Here is a 27,262-nt window from a genome sequence, read left to right as displayed (position 1 = left end):
TTTGCGGATCTAATTGCTCCTTTTAAAGACTTTATACCAATTCTGCTTTCAGCCCCAGCCTACCCCCAGCCTTTAGAGACATCTGTCGCTTCTAGATCCCAAGCCTATCTGGAGACCCGTCGTTAGATGGGCTCGCTGCTCATGCCCTTGCTCCACAGGCGTGGGTTCCACCGGAACTGCTCTGCTAAGCCTTCCACTTTCTAGAATTCCAGTGTTACTCCAGCTTGCTTTTGTCTCCTATCCCATCTGCTTTGTGCCTATGCCTTTTTCATTCCTTTACTGTCATTTTATTTTTTAGAAAATTTTATAGATTTAGGGGGTACCAGGGCTGGTTTTTTTTGTTTTTTGGTTGGTTTTCCCCAGATGCAGTCTTGCTCTGTCACCCAGGCTGGAGTGCAGTGGCACGATCTCGGCTCACTGCAACCTCTGCCTCCCAGATTCAAGCAATTCTCCTGCCTCAGCCTCCCGAGTAGCTGGAATTACAGGAATGCACCACCACGCCCGGCTAATTTTTGTATATTTATTAGAGACGGGGTTTCACTATCTTGGCCAGGCTGGTCTCAAACTCCTAACCTCAGGTGATCCGTCTACCTCGGCCTCCCAAATTGCTGGGATTATAGGTGTGAGCCACGGTAACCCAGCCACAAGCGCTGTTTTGTTACATGGATATATAGTAGAGTGGTGAAGGAGCCATTAGATCCATAGATACCATCCTAGTTTCCAAGTCTTTTACCGTTTAGTGGAGAGGGGTAAATGTCTCCCTGAGAAGACAGAAATGAAATGAAGGCTATCAGGTTCAATGGGGGAAATTCCCTGACCCCTCCTGCCTCAAGACGACAGCAAGGCTTGTACCACCCACGCAGGAGTTTGGAGGAGTGGCAACTGAGGAAACTAAATTTCCTCTCAGTTTCCGAAGAGGAAGCAGAGCGAAATTAATCACAGGAATAATGTACATTGTACCCATCAACTAATTTGTCATCCCTCACCTCCCTCTTCCCTTCCCACCCCTCAGAGTCTCCAGTGTTTATTATTCCACCGTCTATGTCCATGTGTACACACTATTGATTAATAGCTCCCACTTGTGAGGACAGGTCTTTGTGGTCATTTTAGTAATGTTTTCAAAGAAGTAGATTTTAGAAGTCTAAACAGGAGCTTCTGGTTATATTTTATAGTAATGTAAAGAGCATCTCTCTAATTAAACAATTCCATATGCTCAATGCCCACCACACCATTATCCCCTTCCAAATACGTAGATCAAAACATATGATATGTTGCTTTTATGTACATTGAAAACAAAACAATATCCTTCAGATGAATAATGAAGTTCTTTATAAACCCTGAACCTCTCTAACCTTTCAGGTATTATACATTGTTTCTACTTCAGTACGATGACCTGTAGCCTACATTACAGCCACATTTATAGGCGTTTTCTGGAAGTAGAGAAAGGCTTCTAATAAATTTTTTTTTTTTTTTTTTTTTTTTTGAGGCGGAGTCTCGCTCTGTCGCCCAGGCTGGGGTGCAGTGGCGCGATCTGGGCTCACTGCAAGCTCCGCCTCCCGGGTTCCCGCCATTCTCCTGCCTCAGCCTCCCGAGTAGCTGGGACTACAGGCGCCGCCACCACGCCCGGCTAATTTTTTTGTATTTTTAGTGGAGACGGAGTTTCATTGTGTTAGCCAGGATGGTCTCGATCTCCTGACCTCGTGATCCGCCCGTCTCGGCCTCCCAAAGTGCTGGGATTACAGGCTTGAGCCACCGCGCCCGGCCGGCTTCTAATAAATATTATGACATTTAGTTAGCTTACAAGTTCTGATCATCTGCCTCCCAAAACTTCTTTACATCACATTATCATGCACTGGCTCAGAAAATGAATTAGCTTTAAATAGGATTTTGCCCCAGTGGCTATATGCAAAGCTGTAAGCCACTTGTGATCATTACTGTTTTAAGGAAAGACAGTGGTTTTGGAGACTCTCAGCCATGTCGGTGCACATGTTCTTGCTTCCTCTTTCACGCCAGCAGCACCAGTTTTCCCACACAAGAACAAAGCTTTGGGCAGTTTTTCCTCTTCTTCCACTATCTTTGCCCCTATCTACCTTTTTCTGATTGTCACTGCTCCCTCCCTAAGCCAGGCTCTTTCCAATCTAATCCTCTTCTTCCATGAGGGACTTCTCAATGAAATCCTTGCTTTCACCATGTTTCTTCCTTGTTCAAGGACTTCTAATGACTGTCTCTCACCTACAGAGAGAAGCCAAAGCTTCTGAGCAGGCAGGTATGTTCCCCCATCGGTGCACACAATCAGTGCTGAAGCACAAGCCTTCTCTCCTCCCAGGCACCTGAATACTCCGTGCTCACTCCAAAAGGACTGATCCCGCGCTCAGGGGCTGTCTCCATCCACCTAGGTATACCCTTCCTGTCCTCAATTATTCCCAACAATGTTCCAAGGTCCTGACTATAATCTGCCTCCGTAACAAGACTTTCCCAGTACCTCTGGGGCAGATCAATCTCTTAGGAAATTAATCTGTCACCATCTGTTGGAAAGCAAATCACACTTAGCCTGGTATCACTTGACTAGTTTACTTGTCTGTGGACTTGCTTCAAATAAAATGAAACAAATTGGCAGGTACATCCAGCTCCCTGAGGAACCACTACAATGCAATGTACATTTGTTTAACAAATATTTGGTGGACGAATGAATTGTTTTTGAAAAAGAATGAAATCTTGTTGAATGGCTATGCCAAAAGCCCATGGTTGCAACTGTAAATCAATTTGTCTGATACACTGAATTTCTGGAAAGGAGAGGTGGGGATCTTCCCAGCATCTCTTACAGTATCTTATTCTCCCAGCTTTGGGCACACTGCCTAGGCTCAAGAGGACACTCAACATAGGTGATAAACAGATGAATGAAAATCTTTAGCATCTTCCTTTCCAAACATTCTAGTCCCATGATTTGCAAAGAGTTGGAGGGTCTGTTCTGCTTTTGCTACCAAAAATTTCTTTTTCTAATTTTAAAATACCAGCAGATGTACTTACAAGGCCCTATCCTCTTCTATCTCCCCAGGAATCTCGCTCCATCAATTATCCATCATGTTCTGTATCACAGCCAAAATGCTCTTTCTAAACCCACATCTGATTTTTGTTATTTCTGTCTTGGTAGCCTGACAGGTCATTCCAAACCCTTGAGTGATCTGTGTACTCCCAGTCTCTCCAGAGAGCCCTGGATTCTAGCCATAACGAACCACTTACAATGCCCCAAACTTGCCAAGTCCTATCTTGTTACCCAAATGGTTCTTGTTGCCTCTTTCCTGAAGACTCACCTCCAACATGTTGCATTAGTCCTTCAAATAAACATCTATGAATCCTTTAAAATTCAGCTCCAATATCACCTCCTCCTGAAAGACTTCATTGGACAGAGTTAAATTCTTGTGCCTTTGTTTCCATAGTACTTTAATGATGTGGCAAATGTAAGACTTACTTCAATCCTATAAATTATTTGTTTGTGTCTCTCACTATACTGTAAGCCCATACTAGGAGATATGTTGCATTGATGTTTACATGTTCTCTTTATATTACCAGCACCTACCATAGTGTCTGACACTTAATAAATGGTTTCATTGATTAAATAATTACCTTTATAAAGTAACATGAAATTCAAAAGAAAGCAAAGAATGCAAACCGCTAAAAGTTCATTATGTCCTTACAAGGACAAAAGTAAATTATGTCCTCACGTCCTTCCTGTCTTGGCTCAAATGTATGTTAAACAGCCTAAAAACAAAATTGGTGTTTTATTCCAAAAACTTATTAAAGAATTCTTCCTATATTTAAATTTATCCAATTATATCTTTTCATGTAACACTTCTCCAAGTGTATCCCAAAGAATACTATAAAAGCAATCATACTAGTTGTTTTTTAAAGGGTTGCATGATCAAAAAGCTTGGAAAAAATTGGGGTAAATAAGTTAATAAAGGTTTTTCTAATACAAACTTCCCAAAGGCTTTAATGTGCTAATCTGCACTGTAAATCTCTTAAGAAGCACAAAATTTGCAGCATTTTTCTAAACTTATTTGAACTTTTGCAATGGAGCATCTTGTGGAATTCATTTAGAAAATACTACTTGCTATATACCTGTTTAAACATAAGTCCTTTGCTCATTTAAACATAGAGTGACAGCAAAGCATGAAGGCAAAAGAGGGAATATTAAAGTATAGTACTTACTGGCTATGCAGATGATCCTAAACTTATTTAACCTCTCTGGGCCTCAATTTTCTTACCTTAGGAAATGAAGTTCATGATACTTGTTTCAGCAGGCAGATTGCACAGTTTGAATAAAATGCTAGAGGTAGAAAACTCAGCATATTGCCAGACACATGATAAGGGAAAAGTAAATGGTAGATATAGAAAATTAGCAACTTAATTTATCACCTTGTAACCTTACACTGACAAAAAAAAAAAAAAAAGAGCCAATAGATTACCCAGATCATAAAATTTCATAATACTCTGCCCTTTCTTTATTATTATCAAGCACTAAGTTTTGACCTTGCATTCTGTCTGAAAGCTGCTAGTTTAGTCATGTAGCTAGTTGAATCATGTTTCTAAACAGACTAGTATCCTAAGTCAAATATTCCTGCCCTTTCAAACCTTAAAGGAAAATACATAAATATACTCAGTTGCTAACGTGAACATCTTCCTATCTCAGTAGCTCAGTAGTAGGGAGAAATCTACTATAATTTTCTGTGGCTCCTTTACAACTCTTTTCTCTACTGGTTAATGAAAAGGGAAGAAAAGTTCATAAAACAAAATTTTCCTAGTGATCTAAGGGAAGATCACCATATTAATCTGCTCGCCAATTAAGTTTTCACATGAAAGTGAATTGTAGAGATAGTATGAAAACACTTCTGAGAAAGTTTTCAGTTGCATTCATCCGAAGCATTACCCTTTGAACTCCCCAGTCAAAAAGCAGTTTACCTGCCCCAGCACCTCCTGAGTCCTCCAATCTTTTCTCCCTTGCTGGGCTCCAAGCACAATGGACTCCAGTGATTCTCCATTCTCTCAGAAATGCTCCCACCTTAAGGCTTAGCACTGGCTCTTTCTTCTGCCTGGAAATTCCTTCCCTGGATAGTGACTGTCTCACTTCCTCATGTCCTTCATGTCCTGGCTCAAATGTTCTCAGGAAGGCTTATCTTGACAGTACTCTTGCACCCTTCCTCCACACCCACACAGCCAATCTGCCTTGCCTGGCTCGACCTTTGCTCTTTCCTGTAGCATTTACCACCTTTTGACACCTAGACCTACTTAAGTTTATTGTTAATCATCTGCCTGCCTCCACCACAAGATGTAAATTCTAGACCACAAGGTGTAAACTCTACACGGCAAGATGTAAACAATGGCAAGATGTTGGTCTAGGTTGTTTACTGATGGAGCTGAGCATCCAGAACACTACTTTGACATAGTAAAAGCTCAGTATTTTTTTGGTTGAATGGATACTATAAATTGGATTGTATCTAGGTTGCAGATGAAGGCAGAGCTTGATGAAAGGGACGTGATGAAGGGAAGAATGAGGAACTACCAAGATTGGGGTGCTTTTCTTCTTTCCTCACCTCCAACTGATTTAGGGTGTTTCTCCCACTCCCTAAGAAGTGGAGGAAGAAAAGAACAGCTAAGATAAGAGAGAAGAGGGGAGTGTAATGGTAAGAGGAGAAAGAAAAAAGGTACAGCCACAAATGGGCACTCATCTGAAAACAGGGAGAACAAAGTTGAAGGTTTCCAACCGGACTCTGAGCAGCATTCCACTCTGCCCTGCTCTCCTTTTCCCTTGTTGAAATTGAAACCAACTAAAAGATATTTTTAAGGCCTAATAAAACTGCATGATTTAAACAGACATCACTAATTGTCAGCAAACAACAAGGATTTTCTGGGGCACCATAACCTATTTTTCAGTCATTTAGATAGTAAAACCACTCCTTCACCTCTACATTCAGCCCATTGTCAAGGACAGATGTGATTTCTTTTTATCTCAGTCCTTGTATAATTTTTCACACTAATATAATATTTTAGTAAAAGGTGGAAAGGGAAAAATCTCATGCGTGGTTTCAAAATGAGAAGCCCAACTCCTTGGTCACCAAAAATAATTCATTATTTAATTAACTTGCCAAGACTTCTTATTTGCTTAGTAAATGTTAGTCTCTGTGCCTGTGCTGAAGCATTAAAATGGTAAGTTGTAACTCTTGGTTATAATTTAGTGCAGTGTTTTTCACTTATGTTCCTTCTCCAGAGAGAACCTTCCAGATGTGGTTGACTTCCTCAAGACAATTTCTTATTACTAATTCATAGACAAGAAGGTATATCTTTTGTATATTCTCACCAAACAAGATTTTTAATTGAATTTTATTTTCCCATTTTATATTTTGAATAGACTTTCGTATATTTTTCAAATACAAAGCGTTATACCATTTTGTCACAATGTTTTCGTTCACTTATTCATTCATTCATCAGATGTCTATTGAGTGCTACTAGATGCTGGCTAGGTGATATGGTTAAAATGGTGAGGAATAAGGAAAATGTTGTCTTAAATTGTATGTGCAACACCAACAAAGAGCTCCTCCACACTCCCCAGCACCTTTGCTCCTTGAGAATTACTAATTTAGTATAACATATAAATTTAGTATTGAATTCCATCTAAAACTCTTGTGTATATGATTTTTCAAAACACAGTTATTCCTATTCTCATTCTTAAATTTTATTAATTCAATCAGTTATCCAATTCAATTATCTAATTCTTAAATTTAATTTCTTATTATTATAAAAATCATACATGATTAATATGGAAAATTTGGAAAATATAAAAAAGTAGAAGAAGCAAAGATGTTTCATTCATAACCCTACCACCAGGGTCAACCAATAATAATGGTTTAAGACATTTTTTCCTTCCAGTTTTATTCCTTTTGCTGGATTAGCTTTACACTAAAAAGAAACATAGCAAGAAAGCCAATATGAAGAAAATTAATCCTATGGAAAAGCCTAACACAAGATCTAAATAATGTAGAAATATATCATGTACTTGGATTACAAGATACTATTGCAAAACTGTCAAATCATTAGGACATACCTATAACTTCATTACAACCATAAACCAACTATGCTTTACTCTTACTTGTTTATAGTCTTTTTTAATAAAGCTGAAGAAAATTAATTTAAAATAAATATGGAAGACTGAAGGTTGAAAACCAGACCAAGGGGCAAGATGACCAAATAGGAACAGCTCCAGTCTGCAGCTCCCAGTGAGATCAATGCAGAAGACAGGTGATTTCTGCATTTCCAACTGAGGTACTCAGCTCATCTCACTGGGACTGGTTAGACAGTGGGTGCAGCCCACGGAGGGCGAGCCGAAGCAGGGTGGGGCATTGCCTTACCCGGGAAGCCCAAGGAGTCAGGGAACTCCCTCCCCTAACCAAGGGAAGCCCGTGAGGGACTGTGCCCTAAGGAACAGTGCACTCTGGCCCAGATACTACTCTTTTCCCATGGTCTTTGCAACCCACAAACCAGGAGATTCCCTTGGGTGCAGACCAGGAGATTCCCTTGGGTGCCTACACCTCCAAGGTCTTGGGTTTCAAGCAAAAACTGGGCAGGCATTTGGTCAGACACTGAGCTAGCTGCAGGATTTTTGTTTTTCATACCCCAGTGGCTCCTGGAATGCCAGCGAGAGAGAACCATTCACTCCCCAGGAAAGGGGGCTGAAGCCAGGGAGCCAAATGGTCTAGCTCAGTGGATCCCACCCCCACAGAGCTCAGCAAGCTAAGATACATGAGCGTGAAATTCTTGTTGCCAGCACAGCAGTCTGAACTTGACCTGGGACACTCAAGCTTTGTCGGGGGAGGGGCATCCACCATTACTGAGGCTTGAGTAGGCAGTTTTCCCCTCACGGTGTAAACAAAGCCACCAGGAAGTTCGAACTCAGCAAAACCACTGTAGCCAGACTGTCTCTCTAGATTCCTGCTCACTGGGAAGGGCATCTCGAAAGAAAGGCAGCAGTCCCAGTCAGGGGCTTATAGATAAAACTCCCATCTCCCTGGGACAGGGCACCTGGGGGAAGGGACAGCTGTGAGCACAACTTCACCAGATTTAAACATTCCTGCCTGCTGGCTCTGAAGAGAGCAATGGATCCCCCAGCACAACATTTGAGCTCTGCTAAGGGACAGACTACCTGCTCAAGTGGGTCCCAGACTCCCATGCCTCCTGACTGGGAGACACCTTCCAGCAGGGGTGGACAGACACCTCATACTGGAGAGCTCTGGCTGGCATCTGGCAGGTGCCCCTCTGGGACAAAGCTTCCAGGGGAAGGAATAGGCAGCAATCTTTGCTGTTTTGCAGTCTCCGTTAGTGATACCCAGGCAAACGGGGTCTGGAGTAGACCTCCAGCAAACTCCAGCAGACCTGCAGTAGAGGGGCCTGACTGTTAGAAGAAAAACTAACAAACAGAAAGGAATAGCATTAACATCAACAAAAAGGACATACACACAGAAACCCCATCCAAAGGTGACCAACATCAAAGACCAAAGGTAGATAAATCCACAAAGATGAGGAAAAACCAGTGTAAAAAGGCTGACAATTCCAAAAACCAGAACACCTCTTCTCCTCCAAAGGATGACAACTCCTCGCCAGCAAGGGAACAAAACTGGATGGAGAATAAGTTTGATGAGTTGACAGAAGTAGGCTTCAGAAGGTGGGTAATAACAAACTCCTCTGAGCTGAAGAAGCATGTTCTAACCCAAGGCAAGGAAGCTAAGAACCTTGAAAAAAGGATAGAGGAATTGCTAACAACAATAACAAGTTTAGAGAAGAACATAAATGACCTGAAATGATGGAACTGAAAAACACAGCACAAGAACTTTATGAAGCATACACAAGTATCAATAACTGAATCAATTAATCAGAAGAAAGGATATCAGAGATTGAAGATCAACTTAATGAAATAAAGCATGAAGACAAGGTTAGAGAAAAAAGAGTGAAAAGGAATGAACAAAGCCTCCAAGAAATATGGGACTATGTGAAAAGACCAAACCTACATTTGATTGATGTACCTGAAAGTGACAGAGAGAATGGAACCAAGCTGGAAAACACTCTTCAGGATATCATCCAGGAGAATTTCCCCAACCCAAGACAGGCCAACATTCAAATTCAGGAAATACAGAGAACATCACAAAGATACTCCTCGAGAAGAGCAACCCCAAGACACATAATCATCAGATTCACCAAGGTTGAAATGAAGGAAAAAATGTTAAGTGCAGCCAGAGAGAAAGGTCGTGTTACCCACAAAAGGAAATCCATCAGACTAACAGCAGATCTCTCTGCAGAAACCTTGCAAGCCAGAAGAGAGTGGGAGTCAATATTCAACATTCTTAAAGAAGAGAATTTTTAACCCAGAATTTCATATCCAGCCAAACTAAGCTTCATAAGTGAAAGAGAAATAAGATCCTTTACAGACAAGCAAATGCTGAGAGATTTTGTCACCACCAGGCCTGCCTTACAAGAACTCCTAAAAGAAGCACTAAATATGGAAAGGTAAAACCAGTACCAGCCACTGCAAAAACATACCAAATTGTAAAGACTATCAACACTATGAAGAAACTGCACCAACTAACGGGCAAAATAACCAGCTAGCATCATACTGGCAGGATCAAATTCACACATAACAATATTAATCTTAAATGTAAACGGATTAAATGCCCCAATTAAAAGACACAGACTGGCAAACTGGATAGAGTCAAGACCCATTGGTGTGCTGTATTCAAGAGACCCATATCACATGCAAAGACACACATAGGCTCAAAATAAAGGAATGGAGGAAGATTTACCAAGCAAATGGAAAGCAAAAAAAAAAAGCAGGGGTTGCAATCCTAGTCTCCGATAAAATAGACTTTAAACCAACAAAGATCAAGAAAGACAAAGAAGGGGATTACATAATGGTAAAGGAATCAATGCAACAAGAAGAGCTAACTATCCTAAATATATATGCACCCAATATAGCAGCACCCAGATTCATAAAGCAATTTCTTAGAGACGTACAAAGAGACTTAGACTCCCACACAATAATAGTGGGAGACTTTAACACCCCACTGTCAATATTAGACAGATCAATGAGACAGAAAATTAACAAGGATATTCAGGTCTTGTACTCACCTCTGGACCAAGCAGACCTAATAGACATCTACAGAACTCTCCACTCCAAATCAACAGAATATACATTCTTCTTAGCACCACATCACACTTATTCTAAAACTGACCACATAATTGGAAGTAAAACACTCCTCAGCAAATGCAAAAAAACCAGAAATCATAACAAACCGTCTGTCAGACCACACTGCAATCAAATTAGAACTCAGGATTAAGAAACTCACCCAAAACCACACAACTACGTGGAAACTAAACAACCTTCTCCTGAATGACTACTGGGTAAACAACAAAATTAAGGCAGAAATAAATAAGTTATTTGAAACCAATAAGAACAAAGACACAATATACCAGAATCTCTGGGACACAGCTAAAGCAGTGTTTAGAGGGAAATTTATAGCACTAAATGCCCACAAGAGAAAGTAGGAAAGATCTCAAATTGACACTCTAACATCACAATGAGAAGAACTAGAGAAGCAAGAGGAAACAAATTCAAAAGCTAGCCGAAGATAAGAAATAACTAAGATCAGAGCAGAACTGAAGAAGATACAGACACAAAAAAACTTTAAAAAAATCAGTGAACCTAGGAGCTGGTTTTTTGAAAAGATTAACAAAACAAACAGACAGAGAGCTAAATCATGAGTGAACTTCCATTCACAATTGCTACAAAGAGAATAAAATACGTAGGAATACAACTTACAAGGGAAGTGAAGGACCTCTTCAAGGAGAACTATAAACCACTGTTCAAGGAAATAAGAGAAGACACAAAGAAATGGAAAAACATTCCATGCTCTTGGATAGGAAGAATCAATATCGTGAAAATGGCCATACTACCCAAAGTAATTAATAGATTCAATGTTATCCCCATCAAGCTACCATTGACTTTCTTCACAGAATTAGAAAAAACTACTTTAAATTTCATATGGAACCAAAAAGAACCAAATTTCACATAGAACCATAAAAGAGCCCATATAGCCAAGAAAATCCTAAGCAAAAAGAAAGCTGGAGGGATGATGCTACCTAACTTCAAACTATACTACAAGACTACAGTAACAAAAACAGCATAGTACTGGTACCAAAACAGATATATAGACCAATGGAACAGAACAGAGGCCTCAGAAATAATGCCACACATTACAACCATCTGATCTTTGGCAAATCTGACAAAAACAAGCAATGGTGAAAGGATTCCCTATTTAATAAATGGTGTTGGGAAAACTGGCTAACCATATGCAGAAAACTGAAACTGGATCCCTTCCTTACACCTTATACAAGAATTAACTCAAGATTAAAAACTTAAATGTAAGAACCAAAACCATAAAAACCCTAGAAGAAAACCAAGGCAATACCATTTAGGACACAAGCACGGACAAAGACTTAATGACTAAAACATCAAAAGCAATGGCAACAAAAGGCAAAATTGACAAATGCGATCTAATTAAACTAAAGAGCTCCTGCACAGTAAAAGAAATTATCATCAGCATGAACAGGCAACCTACAGAATGGGAGAAAATTTTTGTAATCTTTCCATCTGACAAAGGGCTAATATCCAGAATCTACAAGGAACTTAAACAAATTTACAAGAACACAAAAAAACAATCCCATCAAAAAGTGGGTGAAGGATATGAACAGACACTTCTCACAGGAAGACATTTGTGCGGCCAACAAACATATGAAAAAAAGCTCATCATCACTGGTCATTAGAGAAAGGCAAATCAAAACCACAAATAGATACCATCTCATGCCAGTTAGAATGGTGATCATTAAAAAGTCGGGAAACAACAGATGCTGGGGAGGATGTGGAGAAATAGGAATGCTTTTACACTGTTGGTGGGAGTGTAAATTAGTTCAACCATTGTGGAAGACAGTGTGGTGATTCCTCAAGGATCTAGAACTAGAAATACCATTTGACCCAGCAATCCCATTAGTAGGTATATACCCAAAGGATTATAAACCATTCTACTCTAAAGACACATGCACTTGTATGTTTATTGCAGCACTATTCACAATAGCAAAGACTTGGAACCAACCCAAATGTCCATCAATGATAGACTGGATAAAGAAAATGTGGCACATATACACCATGGAATACTATGCAGCCATAAAAAATGATGAATTCATGTCCTTTGTAGGAACGTGGATGCAGCTGGAAACCATCATTCTCAGCAAACTAACATAGGAACATCAAACCACACACCACACTCATAAGTGGGAGTTGAACAATGAGAACATATGGACACAGGGAGGGGAACATCACACACCAGGGCCTGTCAGGGGGTGGGGAGCTAGGGGAGGGATAGCATTACGAGAAATACCTAATGTAGATGACGGGTTGATGGGTGCAGCAAACCACCATAGCATATTTATACCTATACTGTAACAAACCTGAACGTTCTGCACATGTATCACAGAACTCCAAGTGTAATAATTTTTTTAAAAATTCAATTTACCATAATTTTATTGACCTTTTCTTTATAGAAATTTTTGCTTTTGTGCTCAAAAAGTGGTCAACTCTTGGCAATTTCATATGGTTCGAGCTAATATTTTGCAGCTATGTTGCTGATGGTTGTTGGTTCAGGTTTGTTACATTTTTCTGATATATTGTGTGATAAACATTTTTTACTTTAAAGTCTATTTCACCTGCCATTTATATGGTTAGAGCATCTTTATTTTGATCAGTATTTTTAAAATGTAATCCATATATCTTTATTCTGATTAAATCCTATTTGGACTGAAAAAAAAAGGAAAACCAGGTCAGTATTATAAATAATATTAATGAGTGGGGAGCATCAAACTTGCCAAATGTTAAAATGGACTATACAGCTATTATAATCAAAGCAATATGTCTCAGGCCTGGCAACAAATAAATAGATTAGTGGATTAGAGAAAAGAATTTTTAAAATTGATGCTAATGTAATTTAATTTATTGGAGAAAAGATTATTTAACATGTGATGTTCAAACAATTGGTTCTTTATATAAAAAGAGATGCAGTTGAGCCTTCCACTTTTATATAAAAAAATTCCAGATGTAAAAAACACTAAATGTTAAAAATAATAAAATAAAAAATAGAAATTTTTAGAAGAAAATTTTAGAAAATAGGAGGTGGGAAGACTTTTTGAAGTAAGATAGGAAATTCAGAATATGTATAGGAAGAAAAATTTTATTTCATACAATTATTTTTTAATTTTGTAGCAGAAAATTACAAAAGTAAAATCAAAGGAGAAATTATTGATGGGGTAAGATTTAGCAATTCACTGACAAAAAAAAAAACTACAGAAAAAATGCTCAGCATCACTATAATCATCAGAAAATGGAAATTAAAACCGCAATGAGATATCATCTCATATCTGTTAGAATGGCTGTTATGAAAATGACAAAAGATTAAAAGTGTTAGCAAGGATGGGGAGTAAAGAGAACCTTTGCACACTCTTGGTGGGAAGGTATGTTAGTACAGCCGCTATGGAAAACAGTATGGAGTAATCACACAATTACCGAATGATTCAGCAATCCCACTACTGGGTATATGCCCAAAGGGAAAGTCTTCAGTATATCAAAGCCATATCTGCACTCCCATATTTATTATAGCATTATGCATAATAGTTAAGAAGCAGAATCAATCTAAGTATCCATCAACAGATGAATGGATAAAGAAAATATCGTATATGTTCACAGTGGAATACCATTCAGACTTAAAAATAGAGAAAAATATTGTCATTTGCAACAACATGGATGAACCTAGAGCACATTATGAGCACATTATATTAAGCGAAATAAGCCAGGCACAGAAAGACAAATACCAAATGACCTCATTATATGTAGAATCTAAAAAAGTTGATCTCATAGATGTAGAGAGTAGAATGGTGGTTACCAGGGCTGGGGCAGTGGGGGGCAGATGGGTGGGAGGCAAGGGTTGGAAAGACGTTGGCCAAAGGATGCAAAACTTCAGTTAAATAGGAAGAGTAAGTGTAAGGATCCATTGTACAACATGGTGACTATAGTTAATAACAATATATTATAGTCTTGAAAAATGCTGAGAGGTTTTAAGTGTTCTCACCACAAAAATGATAACTTCATGAAGTAATGCATATGTTAATTAGCTATATTTAGCCGTTCCACAATGTGTGTATATATATATCTCGATATGATATATTGAGATATACGTATACCTCAAAACATCATATTATACACAATAAATACATACAACTTTATCTGCCAAGTTTTAAAATCTATAATATTCAAAGAACTTTTACAAATTTTTGATGAGAGAAAAGCAACTATATAAGGGAGAAATAGGTCAAGGATATCCATTGGTAATTGACAGATAAGAAAATCCAAAGGAACAACAATAATGTGAAAAGATGCTTAAGCTCATTAGAAGTCAAGAAAATGAAAAGAAAATTAACAATGCTTACTCATTAGATCAGCAAGGATTAGAAAGCAGGGAAATAGGAGTACTAGTGAGGAAAATGATGCTCTCAAACATCACTAGTGGGACTGTGATTTGCTATATTATTTTTAGAAAATAATATGAAAAAACCATAAAGATGTAAAGATACACATGCCTTTTAAACCAGCAATTCTACTCCTGGGACTTAAACACCATAAAAATAAAACCCCCAATTACTAAGAATATGTATCTAAGAATATTTGTAATGACAGCATTTTTTTATATGTTGAAAACTTTTCACAACAGAGTATCAGTTGAAAGCAGATTACTTGAATAAATTATAGTAAATTCATGCTGCACGCAACTACTGAAAAGAATGAGATAGAGCTATAAGATTTATCAGAATCTTTAAGATATATTGCAAAGTGAGAAAACCAAGATACAGAGTAATACACACACATGTATATATTATGTATATAACCTTATCCCACAATTTATGATAAAGAGGGACCATTGCCCTGAAAATCAGTGCATGTGTAAATATTGGGTTGAGTGAGCATGGAGCAAAGAATAGAGGATACACATCAACCTGTATTTATTGGTTTCTCTGAAGGGGTACAGAACAAGAAAAGAGAAAGGAAAAAGGGAGGAAAAAAAAACCCCAAAATCTCTGTAACATAATAGAAAATATGCATTGCACAATAACAAGAGAAAATGTAAAAAATAAAATTCTATCTGTTAAATTAATGGAAATTACCTATTATATTTAATAATAGAATAAGTTCATAGACAAGGACTATAGGGGCATAGCCAAATAAAATCATGATTTGATTTCTAGACGTGATTTTGAAAATTTTTGCTTGGAATTTTTAAATAGAACTTCTACAATATAATCATGTTTTAAAAGGAAGTAAAAAAAAAATCTGGCAATACTTCTTAAGGACTTTATAAAGAACTTTGCCCCTTGACATTCTATTTCCACTTTTTGGAATTACTCTTAAGGAAATAAACAGATGTGGACCACAATCCTTGTTAAAACACCTAAGTAGTGTAAATAAATTCTAATGTTAAATAAAATCTACAACATACAACAATATTTCAATTTGCAAAATATATACCTGTGTGTGTATCTATTTTATGCATATATTTTATGTATAAATATAATGTGTATATATACATATATACAATAGATATTACAAACAGAAATTGTGTGGTATCTTGGATTTTTATTAATTATATTGTGGGAATATTTTCTGTTTTTTAATTTTCATATATACTCAAATATGTATACCTATACACATACATATTGCTAACAAAAAGATGAAAAGAAAATGTACTAAAATATTGTTAGTGATTATCTATAGCTGATGAGAATAAGTGATTTATGTATGTCTTAATGCTTATCTCTTTTCTAAACTTGCTGAAATTAATATGCATTCAACAATATGCAAAATGCAATAATCATTTTAAATGGAAGCATAAGAAAGCTAGTGATTTCATTTTGAAATGAACATTGGCATTTCTAGTCAATTCTACATGTTCAGAGGCATAGCCTGCCTCCAGTGCTCCTTCAACATTAGAGCTTTGTGCTAGACGTTCAGTAACCTCAACACACAGCTTACATCCCTTGGATAAAGTTCGAAGCACAGCCCTCTAGATTAGCAAACTATCCTGCCAGTATCATATAAACCCTGGAACACTACAAATCCTGACGTTTTGAGGACAAATCCTTCCAGTAGGCAGCTCTCAGAGAGGCTACACAGAAAGCCTTCCTATGACTCCTAACCAGTAAAGCTGTTTTTTTTATTTTACCTCTACTGAATAGCAGTCATGATTGATTTCTTCAGGTTTCCAGGTAGAACAGATTTCTATAGTTTGGTCTAAAGTCTTAACACTGGAAACACTTCCTCCATGTTTTCTCTGGTTTCTCCTCCTGAGTGGAAAGGATATCAGCCGAAACCCTAGGCAAGGGCAGGCTGTGGGAAGGCAAGCGAGGCTGCTGGGGTGACCTGGTGTGCTCTCATGGCACAGCAAGGAAAACCAATAAGCTTTGCTCTTATCCCAGAAAACCCACCCTGAGAGGACCTGACTGGCCAACAAGGTAAACAATGGCCCTGTGGAGCATGCTGCTTCCCTCCCACCTCCCTCCTGCCCCGCCCTGGGATGGCCTTGTGCTTCCTGGTTGAGGCAAATAAGAATGCCTGCTACCTCTTCTTCCCATGGCCCAGTAGGATTGAAGAAAGATAAACAGAAACAGCAGTGGATCACTTTGAAGCACATTAGTCAATCTCTCCTGTTGCCAAAGTAAGTTGAAGAAATGGGTCTTTCATGTTGGAGCTGAGTCAAACTCACAAAACTATGAAGAGCGTTTCAATACTCAACTAGTAACAGAACATTATTTCCACTTTGATGAGCAGTAATATATTATTGAAATAGTTGCCAAAGCAATGGCTGAATGTTGCAATAGGAAGAAAATGCAAACATCTGTATGTGCATGCAGGGTCTTAGGTCTTAGCTGATTTCAGCTCCTGGTGTCTGGCTTTCTCTGGCATCATGGAACCCAAAAGTCCAAATAATTAAGATTTTTCACTTGTCGTTGTACACACACAGCTTCAGACTGCACAGAAAATTCTGGTACCTCTTATTTGATATTATGTGTCAGGCCAACAATATGACACACAGAAAACTGCTATAATCAACTATGTGACCTTGTTATGCAGACAGACCAAAATAAATGGAAGAAACCAGCTGAATCTTTTAGACCCAATCTACCATAATCAAAGCGTGTACTAAGGCTCTTCTTAGCACACACCCAGACTGATAAACTAATAAAACAAGTCCCTTCCTTTTGCCACCTGACATAAAGGCAGGAATTACAATAAACAATACTGGAATATATTTACTGGGTTGCAATTTACTTAGAGACAAGATTAAAGCAACAAGATAAAGTCAAAACTGAGAAAAATCACAGCAGATAGGTACCTGTAAGAATGGAAATACAGCAGAGAAGTAATTTGTCCCAAATAGAGAATGAGGAGACATAATGGCAGCTTATTCATTAGTGGAAATGAACACATATTATTATATTGTAGTCAGTTCTTGATTATTCATGTGTGATTTACCAATTTTTTGGCTTATCCTTCTCTCTGCAAGCCTTTGTACATCTGAGTCATCTCTTTCCATCTTTTCCATCATCTTTTCCGTCTTTAGTTCATATGTGTTTAGAAACCCCCAAAATAATGATGTAGATCATTAATCCATATCAAACTTAACTAGGAAAGCAAAACTGATGGCATGGCTATTATACTGGTCAAAGGATCCTTTCACCTCTCCAGTTTGGTACCAAGTCTGATGACACATTTTCACTAGTGGAAGAGAAGTCAGCATGGGAATTGAGCTTGATAAATAAAATTACTAGTCAGCTAATCCTAGCCTGTTGTCTTTCTGCTAAGTAAAAGTGTTCCAGATACATATAATCTGTCAGCTCTATTAAGCATCATTTATAGGCAGGAAAAATGTGCTTTTATGATGATCAGAGTCCCCATATCTCTCACACAATGGGGATACAAATATCATTTCACAGTGGAAATCTGAGTTCCTCATTCAATGGATGACAAGCTTCCTATGGGAAGAGATCCTTCCTTTTTATACTGCTTCTGTATTTCCTTCAGGATCTAAGCCCTCTGCCTGCATACATAACCTGGAAACCCATATTTACAGGGACCAAGATCTTGAGTTATTGTCCTAAGTTCAACTCCTGTCATATCATTACCAGCTGGGTAGTCTTTAGCAAATTACTTGATTTTTCTAAGCCTTAGTTCGCTTTCCTAGAAAGTGGGTTTAATGAAACCCGCTCCTAGAGCTATTGTAATGACTGAATAAACTGTTTTCTATAAAGCACCATGGAGAGCAGAAAATAATCTGGTGGATAAACGAATAGGTATCACAACTGTCATTCTACAAACCACTTGACTGAGCTCACTGACTCCAGACATGACTAAGTAGACCATAAAAGAAATGGAACTTTTATGTTTTAAGTTAAGAATTGACTTTTGTGGCCAGGGGCGTTGGCTCATGCCTGTAATCCCAACAGTTTGGGAGGCCGAGGCAGGTGGATCACCTGAGGTCAGGAGTTCAAGAGCAGCCTGGTCAACGTGGTGAAATCCCATCTCTACTGAAAATACAAAAATTAGCCGGACATGGTGGCGGGCGCCTGTAATCCCAGCTACTCAGGAGGCTGAGGCAGGAGAATCGCTTGAACCCGGGAGGCAGAGGTTGCAGTGAGCTGAGATTGCACCACTGCACTTCACCCTGGGTGACAGAGTGAGACTCAGTCTCCAAAAAAAAAAAAATAGACTTTTGTAATTTGAGTGTTGGATCTTAAAAAAAATGAAAGAGTGGGAGTGGAGAAAACCCCGTGTGTGGCTTCTACACTAACCTATCAACATACATTTTACATCTTTTACTTTTTAGCCCTTAGAATCTTTCTACTCAAGACCAAATTTTAATATTAATAGAGCCAAATATATTTGATTATGGGAGAACCACTGATGTTCAGTGTTGTTTATGAATTGGAAGGGCAGCAAAAATGAAGGAGAATTATTCTGGTGACCAACCTAAGTGACACAGTTACTCAGGCAGATGCACAATGGCATCTAGAATCCAAACAGTTTGCTTCAGGTCTCTTTCAAAGTCTCAGCAATGGCACCTTAGACCCTTCTGGAATCATCGGTTTTGAATCTAAGACTTCAAAGTGGGAAAAGCAATGCAAGACTACTCAGGGACTGACATGTGTAGAAACAAAAAGAGAGAAAGGGAGGTGCATGCTGAAAATGGTATGAGATCCATACCCCCAGTGACTTGCACTGGTTCTCCTACTTTGTTCAACCTCAGCTAGATGCAAGACTCATTTATATATTAAAATCTTTTTTTCCCCTCCTTCTTCACTATCTCTCCCTGCTGCCCAAAAGATGAATCGAACTCACTGTATCAAGCTGGCAAAGAGTTACAAGGCACCTTCTACTTGGAAGTAAGAAGCTAGAGCAGCTCACCCATGAATATTTCCGTGATTCACAGGAGAGCTCATTGACAGCTGCTCAGACTCTGAGCAGAGAGATTAGAACTAGAACTGTTTAAAATTCCTAAGCCAGAGGAGTTTCACGGGGCAGTGTGCTTCTAAACAGCCTGCAGTCAGCCATGCCCTTGCAGACAAGGCTCTGGGGGTTCCACATGCACCTCCAGCCTCAGAAGACTGGCCTGACCAGTCTTGCAGCACTTTTGAGGACAGTAGCTAAGCCTGGAACTGGTGACTTTATTTACCATTTTTGGTTAGTCACTAAGTAAAGTCTTTGCCTAGAAACCTTCATTTCCTATGCAGTAGGGTAGAAAAGGTCCAGTTAAAAATTTTCCTGAAATACTTCACCAAACAGGCCAGTTCTACAATTAGGAAATTACCACGCTGAGTAATAGTTGCCAGTCTGGTTTTTAGTGAAGTCAGGTTTAGTCCACTGGCATCTCAAGCTGATTGGCAGACAGACCTAGGTCCTACACCCAACCCCTCCCTTGCAATTTGGGCAGGTTATATTTTTAAAAGTCCAGACTTCCTGTGCTTTTGAACATTTTGAAGGCTAGGGTAGTATTCACAAATCAGGGGTGCATTTAATCTTTCCTATCACGTGGCTGCTACTGGATTTGCAAAATGCTACATAGATACACAGCCCCTCAAGTTGACTTCTAGGCAATGGTGACAATTTGCACTTTCATTGTAATAGAGACATGACTTTTCAAGAGGTTTGTGAACTAGTTTTAAAATGTTCTATGGAGGAAATGAGAAATGGACTTGACAGTAAGTTATTTTATCTTAATTTTAAATAAAAAATAATGTCATTACTTGGTGACCACAAATACAAGTGGTAAGACTTTTCTTTTCCCTTGTGAAACTGCTACCTGTTGCTTTGAATAATTAAATTCAATAGAAATGTTTCTTAATGATTGAGAAGGTTAGAATTATGTCTCTATTTTCAGGTAGGTCACTGAATATATAAAGTCTGTATTCTGAAGATGTTCTCCTATTTTAGGGTTAAATTAAATGCACACTCACATTATGCTTCCTATTAGCACCACACAACTGGCAAGAGGAGAAGGAGGTTGTGAAATTCAAATCAAGAAATGTTTTCACTTGCTGGAAACTATGGTAAAGCTCTGAGGGAAAAAGAATGAAATAAAAACTCCTTCTTAAGAAAAAAAAAAAAAAAAAACTTGGGTTTTCCGTACTTAGAGTGGACTACGGAGTATGTAAATAAATTGGTTAACCTCTCTGATAATATGCAAAGAAACCTCACCCACACAGTAGGCGTCGGGGATTTTTTTAAACGGTGGTAGTGCATAGATTGTATCCTTAATTTCAACCTAAGCAACACACGTAGAGTGCACATCAGATAGTAGGTGTACTGCTAAGCGCCTGACAATACATACTTGATCATGAAAGAAATTAAATGAAAAATCGTTCTCCAAACTGATGACCAAATTAGATCCTATGAATTCATGGACAAAGTCGGGGGAGAGAAAGAGGAAACTAGTATGTTCACACATACCTCAATGACGGTTCAAAGTTCAGATTAAAATCTACATCCTTTTTCAAGAAGCGCCGTGCTGCTATTTGCTACTGCAGTTCCGGAGAACGTGAAGAGATCTTTGCGCTTACTCCTTCCTAGTTTTCTTCTCCCTTTTGTTTTTTTTAACAGAGAAGGAAAGGGAGAGGTGAATGATTTCTACAGATTTCCTTAATTAAAGCTAGTTTGATTCCCCACTTAAGTGAAATGAGGCTGTAAAAAGAAAAGTAGTCTCACTTATCAATAGGCACTGAAGAATCAATGTTTGGCTTACCTGTTCAGATCAAATTCCTTGATTACATTATTTCACAAAGCTGAGTAGGGCTTAAGCTAGTTACTGTTGACGCCACTGGCAAGCATTTCTTCATTTATGTACAGGCCATAATCCACTACACCAACTCAGGCCCATGGGATGACTTCCATTTCTTCTATTTTTTTTGAGACGTAGTTTCGCTCTTGCTACCCAGACTGGAGTGCAAGGCAATGGTGCAGTCTCAGCTCACTGCAACCTCCGCCTCCTGGGTTCAAGCAATTCTTCTGCCTCAGTCTCCCAAGTACCTGGGACTACAGGCACACACCACCACGCCTGCCAGCTAATTTTTTATCTTTTTAGTAGAGACGGAGTTTCACCATGTTGGCAGGGTTGGTCTCGAACTCCTGACTTCAGGTGATCCACCCGCCTCAGCCTCTCAAAGTGCTGGGATTACAGATGACTTCCATTTCTATAGATCCATTTTACCATTAGAAATTTAAAAAAAAAAAAATCTCCCAACCCACAGTATCTCAAATCACATGTGCAGCAGCAGAACAAAACCTGCTGTGGCTGTGGTAGGTATGATTTCACCATGAAGATTCAGACGTTGTTACATGGTCAAAAAAGTAGTCACTGCACAGAGCAAGTGAGAAATTGAGCAATGCAACTTAATACAGCTTTTCCCTATTGCTTATAAAACAACGTTCTTAATTTTTACTTGTATGTAAAATTCTTCTGAATTTTTCCTTTATTGTAAATTATTTCAGTAGACTCCCTTGGGGTGCTTTAAGAATATTCCATGGGGCATGTTTTTACTGTGGGTCATCAGCTAAGCTATTGGAAAAAGGCCCTGGGTTTTTTTGGTTTGTTTTTAAAATGTTGTATAACAGCTTTAAATGTACAAGACATGATAGAGTGAGGGGGAAAAACTTGTTAAATTCGTAGCTTTGTTTTTCCATCTGAAATATTAGTATGCCTGGGTTTTTATTTTTGTTTTTTTCCTAATTCCAAGCAACAGTGAACCTAATTTACAATTTCTTTCCTCAAAAAAAAAAAGAAAAGGAAAGTTTAACATTGTATTAGGGAGGCTTCAGAATTAGCAGGTGCACTCCGACAGATTTACAGGGGACAGTGGACAGATAGCTATGTTTTAGGAGTGGGAAACGTCTGCTCAAAGTAGGTAGTTTATGGTTTCCATATCAAATAGAAGAAAAAAGTACCACACTGGTCCTGAGACTTTGGTAGTTGTGTTTTTAGAAAATCAAAATTCACCCAAATTCTATTCTAGGGGACTTGTATATTTCATTGCTACGTTCTACTAAAGTTAAGGAGATACAGAAATTGCTCCATGAGGAAATGATAAAGGTCAGAGGTTCAGAATTTTAAGGGGAAAATTCATAAGCATGCGTTATGGAGGGAAAAGAAGGCTAATTAAATATAACACTGAACTAAACTATAAAAAAGACCTGTTTTCTCCATGTAAGTCAGATTATATGGGCTTCCTCCACCACTTCAACCCACTAATCTAAAGTAATGAAATGCAATCCCTGGAAGTACTCAGAATTAGACATGTAACAGATAATAATAGAGATTTGAAGAAATTTTGCACAAACATGCAACAACCTTAGTAATGAACTCTTTTTTTTTTTTTTTTCACTCTAGTCTTTTAGTCTTGCTCTAAATAACCACATGAAGTAAGGAATTGGCTGTTATTCAGTAAATCTGGACTGTGGACACTGACCAAATGGCTTGACATTCTACCTCCACCCCTTATCCTATTTTCAGTCCACATTTTCCCTCCATGGTGACTTTCTGGTTATATATTATCTGGTTTGGCCGTCTCCACTGCCCACTTCAGATAATTGCTCAATTCTCAACTTGGCTTCTTGCTGGGTAGGCCTGACCTAAGAGAATGGATGAAGAAAGAGCCAGCATTTTCCTTTGATCTCTCAGAACTCAGGATTCCATTATATAATCTACCATAAATCTTGGTAGTCAAGATTGACACCAACATTGAAACTTGCCATAATATGACACTCCTCATTGATTCATTATGTATTCTGACATTTCCTAATTAACACGAACTCAATACTGCAGTCTGTCAGTGATAAGAAATTTTTCTTAGTTGCCTTCTCAGTAATTTTGAGGGTTGCCTTGATTAATTTTTCTCTTCTGCTATCTAAGCTTCATATGCCAAATGTTCTAACTGGCTATCTGCCTCTAAGGTTTAAGCTCACAGATGTTTCCTTGTGACCACAGAAAATACTACTCCACTGAGAATAGGTTTGATAAATAAAATTGGCAATAAATTTAGAACCAAAGAGCTGGATAAAGAAGTCAAGTGCAACCCATGCTTTCCACACTTTTGTAAATCTACAAACTTGTCTAGTGTACCCAGTGGTAGTAGATTCTAGGAATCCCATCAACAAAATAAAGCCTTAAATAATCGCAAAACCTCCTTCCATGTAGCAGTACAAATCTTTTCCCCTACTAAACATTACCATGGCTTCTAACAAGTAGAGAATTGGCACAACAAATTTCGCTTCCATTCCAAGTGCAGAGGGAGGAGTAAAATGGACAGAATCCAAATGGCGAGAAAGAAGTGAAGAAAGGACCCTGCAGAGCACAGATAGGAATAATACGTGAACTCTTCTAAGTGATTAATACCCCACTACATTAATACTGCTTGTGCAACACGGATGCTGTAGCAAGCAGGAGACCTTTCCTTTCTGCTTTTTTCCCTTTCCTAGAAAACATTTTCCTAGGAGTCTTTCCCTCCACAAATGACATGTGAAGGAGCTATGTGCTTGATTGGTGAACACTGAGTGATCTGGAGGAATAGGACCGTCAAACAGACAACAGCAGTGTTCTTCCTGCTGAATGTTATCATGTCACCCTCTCCTGGTACTTCCCTGCTCAAACTTCAAAGCCCAGGCATTTCCACCATGGAACATTCTCAGGAGTGTAGCATCATCATTTGAGATTTACTGTAACTGAAGTGAAATTGTTTAGTGGGTTTGGCCTTTTTCCCTCCCAACTCTGCCCCTAGTAGCTCCTTGCCTTTTCTTTTTAAATTGTTGCCCTAGCCTTTTAGTTCCCCTTGGAAGAGAAGGAAAAAGAGGAAATCAGAAAGGACACTCGTCCTCCTTCCCTCTACCCACAAATCACAGAGTTCAGCTTTTCCATTCCCATAACTATAAAGCATTTTAGGCAACTGCAGGAGAGATCTCAGTTTTCCTTTCCAACCAGAGTTCTAAATCAGTGCAATGAAAACACGTCTGTCTTTTATTCCCAGCACAGATGCCCATGGGTTTGGTTGTGCTTATACTGTCAGTATCTTAAGTCACTATTTTTTTTTTTTTTTAGACAAAGTCTTGCTGTGTTGCCCAGTCTGGAATGCAGTGTGCAGTGGCACTATGTCAGCTCACTGCAGCCTGGATCTCCTGGGCTCAAGTCATCCTCTCACCTCAGCCTCTCAAGTAGCTGGGACTACAGACGTGCACCACCACAACCAGCTAATTTTTGTATTTTTTATAGAGATGGGGTTTCGCCAGGTTGCCCAGACTGGTCTCAAAATCCTGAGCAAAAGCAATTCACCCACCTCAGCCTCTCAAAGTGCTAGCATTACAGGTGTGAGCCACCGGGCTTAAATGCTCTGTCGCCCAGGCTGGAGTGCGGTGGTACAATCTCAGCTCACTGCAACATCCACCTCCCAGGTTCAAGTGATTCTCTTGCCTCAGCCTCCCTAGTAGCTGGGACTACAGGTGCATGCCACCACACTGGGCTAATTTTTTATTTTTAGTAGAGACGGGGTTTCACCATGTTGGCCAGGCTGGTCTCAAATGCCTGATCTCAGGTGATCTGCCCTCCTCGGCCTCCCAAAGTGCTGGGATTACAGGTGTGAGCCACCACGCCCAGCCCTTAAATCACGATTCTAAGAGAAGGTTGCTGAAGGCAAAAGCTATAGAATCATAAAATACTACAGCTGCAGGGACCATACATTTCCCCTAGTCCAAAGATTCCATCCATTTTGTAAGGGAAATGAGGTGTTAAAAATAAGACTTATTCAATACCCAACATAAAGTAGCTATTTAATAAATATAAAAAGTTCTGCTGGGCAAGGTGGCAAAAGCCTGTAATCCCATCACTTTGGGAGGCCGAGACGGGCGGATCACGAGGTCAGGAGATCGAGACCATCCTGGCTAACACAGTGAAACCCCGTCTCTACTAAAAAAATACAAAAAACTAGCCGGGCGAGGTGGCGGGCGCCTGTAGTCCCAGCTACTCGGGAGGCTGAGGCAGGAGAATGGCGTGAACCCGGGAGGCGGAGCTTGCAGTGAGCTGAGATCCGGCCACTGCACTCCAACCTGGGCGACACAGCAAGACTCTGTCTCAAAAAAAAAAAAAAAAAAAAAAGTTCTAATGGTCTGAATCCTAATCTCATAGAAATATGATCATTTTCTTCTGAATCTATATCTTGTCCAAAGAAAATAATTTTACTACAAAAATATTCCAAGTAAATAGCATTTTACACATATGAGGCATGCTGCCTTTTAAAGTTCTATCACTTAGTCTTCATCGTATCGCTAGCGTAATGTTTTGATGGAAGTCTGGTAGTTGTTATGCCCATTTTACAGTTGGGAAGACGGGGCACCGTCTTGCAGCTTTTCGCTGTGCCCATCAGTGGCATAGTCCCATCTTTTGACTCTCAATACACTTCTTTCTCCACCAGTCATTTCTGAAACAAAATCTTTACAACCATAAACAACCATGATTTCAAAAAGCAAGTCCTAAAAGATTTTTTAAATGGTGTGACACCTCTCTTGAACTATTTCTATCACCTAAAATTGATGTACCCACTCTTCATCTGAAAACTTCAATCCACACAGTATTTTTCTAAGATTAAGTTATTATTTCATTCCAATCCTACACCAACATCTTTAATGCCTACAAGACAAAGTCCAAGCTCCTTAATAGGACATCTGACTCTCTACTTCCAAATTACCTCCTACCACCACCCTGCACTTTTCTTAACTATGTTTCTGTCAGACTGATGGTTTCCCAAAACCTTCTCCCCTATGCCTTTCATTATGAGCCTCCTTTTCCTTGTATCTTCCCGTGTAAACATTACCTATCCTTTAAGGTCATGATCAAGAGTCATTTCCTACCCAAAGCTATCCCTAACCATCCTGCACCAACCCAGAAATACCTTCTTCTCTTTATGCTTTCTCACCACGGTGCTCATCACTCTGCAAGCGCTCTTCACATTCTACTCTGCTGAATTATATTAGTTGACGTTATGGCTTTAGGCACATGTTATAGTGCACTACTATGTAATAGTCCTATATCATATTATGTGCCTTACTGATCATACCTGATAGAGATTGTCTAGGGATCAAGGAACATGTCAGGCTCAATCTCACACTACAATTATGTGCCAAACACCAGTGTGTACCAGGCACTTCCCAAGGCACAGGGTGCAATCCTAAAGAACCCCATCTATGCACCTGAGGCACTTTTTATTTTTATTTATTTATTATTTATTTATTTATTATTTATTTATTTGAGATGGTGTCTCTCTGTGTCACCCAGGCTGCAATGCAGTGGTGTTATCTCAGCTCACTGCAACCTCCACCTCCCAGGTTCAAGTGAATCTCCTGCCTCAGCCTCCCAAGTAGCTGGGATTACAGGCATGCACCGCCATGTCCGGCTAATTTTTTGTATTTTTAGTAGAGACAGGGTTTCACCATGTTGGCCAGCTGGTCTCAATCTCCTGGCCTCAAATGATTCACTGGCCTCAGCCTACCAAAATGCTGGGATTACAGGCATGAGCCACCACGCCCAGCCCT

At 39.1% G+C, this 27,262-nt stretch overlaps 1 protein-coding gene across 7 annotated transcripts in view; it reads right to left on the bottom strand.

Annotated features, from left to right (window-relative positions):
* Positions 1–27,262, bottom strand: part of ESR1 (estrogen receptor 1) — a 432,869-nt gene that overhangs the window by 366,300 nt on the left and 39,307 nt on the right. For 5 of the 7 annotated variants that reach the window (XM_005552152.5, XM_065542899.2, XM_074037299.1 and 2 more), the window contains exon 2: positions 21,143–21,273. The gene's annotated coding sequence lies outside the window, so the exon portion shown is untranslated. Of the gene's footprint in view, positions 1–4,959; positions 5,163–21,142; positions 21,274–27,262 lie in introns of those variants that run through there. The other 2 variants (XM_015448976.4, XM_074037298.1) reach the window with 1 other exon arrangement.

The sequence above is a fragment of the Macaca fascicularis genome, chromosome 4, assembly GCF_037993035.2.
Source record: "Macaca fascicularis isolate 582-1 chromosome 4, T2T-MFA8v1.1".
NCBI lineage: Eukaryota > Metazoa > Chordata > Mammalia > Primates > Cercopithecidae > Macaca > Macaca fascicularis.
This window is presented reverse-complemented; position numbering and strand designations above follow the sequence as displayed.